Source organism: Alexandromys fortis, unplaced genomic scaffold, assembly GCF_014885135.2.
Source record: "Alexandromys fortis isolate MF-2015 unplaced genomic scaffold, M_Fortis_MF-2015_v1.1 scaffold_12, whole genome shotgun sequence".
Lineage (NCBI taxonomy): Eukaryota > Metazoa > Chordata > Mammalia > Rodentia > Cricetidae > Alexandromys > Alexandromys fortis.
Genome location: NW_026067937.1, coordinates 4,697,628 through 4,701,966, shown reverse-complemented (window position 1 = coordinate 4,701,966; position 4,339 = coordinate 4,697,628). Strand labels below are relative to the sequence as shown.

General features: G+C 43.5%; 1 non-coding gene across 1 annotated transcript; it reads left to right on the top strand.

Annotated features, from left to right (window-relative positions):
* The first annotated feature begins 2,717 nt into the window (after positions 1-2,717).
* On the top strand, positions 2,718-2,824 carry LOC126504724 (U6 spliceosomal RNA). The gene has a single exon (XR_007592696.1). It is a non-coding gene; the product is annotated as a U6 spliceosomal RNA (small nuclear RNA).
* The last annotated feature ends 1,515 nt before the right edge of the window (positions 2,825-4,339 follow it).

The following is a 4,339-nucleotide window of genomic DNA, read 5'->3' as shown; positions in this document are numbered from 1 at the left end:
CTCCCTTGCCCATCACAGGTGATAGGGGCAAGGCAGGGAGGCCTTCTTTCCCTTGCCTCACCACCACAGGGCAGATGAGGGGTGTGGCCAGCCATCCACTCTCATATCCTAGACAAGAGGAGGGTCAGATCCCTCGCCAGCTGGAGGTGGTAAGGACCAGGGTATCTTTCCCTCATTCCTACCGCCACACAGCACATGAGGGAGGCGGAATCAGCTATGCCCTCTTGTGCCACCAGGCCTGACTCCCCTGCTCTCCCGTCTACAGAGTCAACTCTACTATGGTGCCCAGCTGAAGTGCAGGCCTGTACTCGAGAGTGCTGCAGCTGGCGAGGGGTTGGGTCAGGTTCCCCATCTGCTGCAGGTGGTGAGGGCCGAGGGGAGGCATCTTTCCCTCACCATGTGGTAAGCGCGACCTTCTCTCCCATTTTCACACCCGCGGGACCAGCTCGCTCATGCCCCTGCAAACAGGGTCAGCTCTACTGTGCTGCCCAGATGAAGTGTAAGATCCTCTCTTCTGGGTACCGTATGTGGTAAGGGGCGGGACCAGTTCTCCCTGGTGTGGCAGCCAGTGAGGGGGCGGGGCCAACTCTGTATATCCGGGTGGTATCAGGAGCCAGGGACATCAACCCACACCCCTGCTCCATCAGAGCCATGAGCCCAGGCATGGGCCCCAGCAGCAGCCATGACAGCAGCAGCGGACATCACCATGGCCCTGTCTGGCAATGACGCCAGCCACCTCAGCCTGTACCTCACCACTTTGACCTCTTCAGATCTGCCTCTGTCCACAGGACATGGACTACTCTGTCTCTCCCTCTCTCTCTTCTATACCACACTGTATATTTGCTCACCATAGTAGTACCCGATCTGTCAGGCACCTTAAGGCACCAGGAGGGCCGTGTTTTCTCCTCAGAAAGGAGGCAGACCGCCGGGACCAGCGTGCGGGTCTCATTGTTCCACTCAATCTGTCATGATTCCATTCTGCCTTTTAGTCTTTACCCATTGCTTCATACTTTTGAATATTTTTTTATTGATATACTCCACAATTACAATATTTTTTCCCCAGTTGTATTCAGTCTACTAAAAAGCCAGTCAAGGTTATTTTCATTTTCTGGTACATTTTCTAGCTCTGTTGGAGGTAGTTCTTAGAAGTTCCAGCTCTTTGTGTGCATGAGTCTCTGTTCTATTTTATCCCTTGGAATTAATATATTGACCCTGTTGTCTTGAATTATTGCCTGGCGTGCTGGAAGCCATGACATAAGAATAGCAGATGGTGGCTGTGGGAAATCCCCCACTGCCGTATCAGAGTATTTATCTCATAATTACATCCTGATCTACTGGACATTTTTATCTCTGGATTGTCTAGAAGGGGACACCTCCTTAAGCTGTATTGTCTAATTGATATCAATAATGTTAGTTTATACAGAGTTTTGATAAATAAAAGTAAATAGAATGAAATGCTATACAAGTCAGGGATTATAGGTTCCCTGTAGAACTCATTGTAGACCACAACTCAGTTTGACATAGGAAAAAAGTTGAATTTCCCCAGCTGCCAAGATAGCTGTATATTATTATTAGCTGATATAAAGTTTCAAAGTAGCTTTGGATTTGACCAGGTGCCTTGCTGAGCAACCTAATCGCAATACCAGCTTCTTTGGAAAGGTCTAGATGATAACCTAGGTCAGACAGTGATTAACACTCTACACAAATTCCTAACCTCATTTTATGATACAGGTATGGAACCTGAATACTCAAAGTTCAGTCAGTTAACTGTTTTTTATGTTTTTTTTTTTAAATGAAAGTTCATAGGTGATAGGGAGCAATTAAACACAGTCCAGAAACAAAAATAGCTTTTGTTCAGATACAGCACAGGGAAAGATTTTCTAACTGGCCAGAGTGACAAAAAATAATCTGACTTCATAACCCTGAGAAAGAGTTATGATGGAGGTGGGTCTTGTATCTATCTGTTGATTTCATTGGTTAATTAATAAAGAAACTGCTTGGCCTTTAATAGGACAGAAAATTAGGTAGGCAGAGTAGACTGAACAGATGCTGGGAAAAAGAAGCCAAGTCAGGCAGTCGCCATGATTCTCCCACTCCAGACAGACGCAGGTTAAGATCTTTCCTGGTAAGCCAGCTCGTGGTGCTACACAGAATATTAGAAATGGGTTAGATCAATATGTAAGAGCTAGCCAATAAGAGGCTGGAACTAATGGGCCAGGCAGTGTTTTTTTTCTTTTTTTTAAAATTTATTTATTTATTATGTATACAATATTCTGTCTGTGTGCATGTCTGCAGGCCAGAAGAGGGCACCAGACCTCTTTACAGATGGTTGTGAGCCACCATGTGGTTGCCGGGAATTGAACTCGGGACCTTTGGAAGAGCAGGCAATGTTCTTAACCACTGAGCCATCTCTCCAGCCCTGCCAGGCAGTGTTTAAAAGAATACAGTTTCCGTGTAATTATTTCGGGCAAAGCTAGCCGGGTGGTGGGAAGCAGCCGGCCACTCATATTACAACAGTGTTACAAGTTTTTGTTTCTTTGTTTGTTTTCATAGTCAATAGTTATACACAGGGCGGAAAGCACATCTTGAGGTTTAAAGCCCTGTCTTGGGAAGTGCCGAATAAACCGACGCTAAGAAATTTTCGGTACCTTGAGTTCAAGCTAAAGAATTTATGACACACCAAACAGAATGTTCTGTGTTCAAATAAGCCCGATTTTGTGCTCGCTTCGGCAGCACATATACTAAAATTGGAACGATACAGAGAAGATTAGCATGGCCCCTGCGCAAGGATGACACGCAAATTCGTGAAGCGTTCCATATTTTTGTCCTGAGTTCAATTCCCAGCAACCACATGGTGGCTCACAACCATCTGTAATGAGGTCTGGTGCCCTCTTCTGGCCGGCAGGCATACACAGAGACAGAATAGTGTATACATAATAAATAAATAAATATTTAAAAAAAATAAGCCCGATTTTTATGACTGCTAACCACAAAATGTTAGTTTAAAATGTTTTCATACTCAGAAGTATAGGAGATAATACACAGTTTCCTTATTTCTTAGACTGTTCAGGTTAGTTTCATAGCTCCTTTGAAATCCTTTATCAGACTTCCTCTCTAGACAGATAATAAAATGACGATTCTTTCTTTGCAGCTGCATGTTACAGCCCACCAATTAGGGAGTTGATTGAGGAACACATGTTCCTTCTTTGCTCAGTGACACGTTATTCAGATTTATTTCATGTGCCTTGTCAAGATGACTGTTTTTATCATTACCTTAAGAAATGGAACGCGACTTTCAAATGTAACGCCTGAAAGATTTTGTGGGTACTTAAAGCTGTGAAGAGAAAAGAGAACTGGAATTCAACATGAGTGAATAGAGAGAAACCATCAGAATAAAAGTGAATGTCCTTCTTTCCCAAGCCTCTCAGATAGAAAATCTTAGTGCACCAACTCCTGCGCGGTCTAGGGGCTGGCTCTTCTTGACTGTTACACTGGCGGATCTGGTGCTGACACTTGCTGTGTCTCTTAAAACTATGTGTTTATTTGTTGTTTTCTGTTTTTGCATGTTAGTATGTCTTAATTTTTTTTCTTAACAGTAGAACAAGTTAAAAGGAACTAGTGCAAAGAGGTCTGGGATAGTGTGGTGGAAGGTGTGAGGGGAGAAGTGTGTGTGTATGTGTGTGTGTGCATATGTGTGTGAATACATTCCTTTGTCAGTGCATGTATGTGTGTATTTGTGGTAATAGGGGTATGTATGTGTGTATCTATAGTATCTGTGATGTAGGAATGTGGGGGGAATATGAGTATGTATGATGTAGGTGTGTGTGTGTATGTGTTATAGGAGTTTGCATAGTGTAAGAGTGTGTGTAATGTAGAGAGGTGTGTATATGGATGTGTAGTATAGGGTGTGTGTGGTATAAAGGTGTCTGTGGTGTAGGAGTATGTTGACATAAGGGTATGTGTGTGTAATAAAAATGTGTGTGATGTAGGTGTGTGTTACAGAAGTGTGTATGTGTGCATGCACACATGGTATAGACATTTGTACATGTGTGTATTCAGGTGTGTTCACTTTTGTGAGTGCATACTGAAGCCAGAGTTTGACATTGGGATGTCTTTCCTTACCTCTTCCTCATTTTAATTTTGAGGCAGGGTCTATCACTGAACTGGAAGTTCATCAATTTTGCTACGCTGTTTGGCCAGTGAGCCCCAGGACTGGTGCTGTATGTCATCACATGGATTTTACATGGGTTGTAGGGCTGGGTCAGCAAGCACTTTAGTCATTAAGCCATCTCCCCAATGTTTATAATTTTTTATAGAAAGTATAAAAAAAACCTCATGC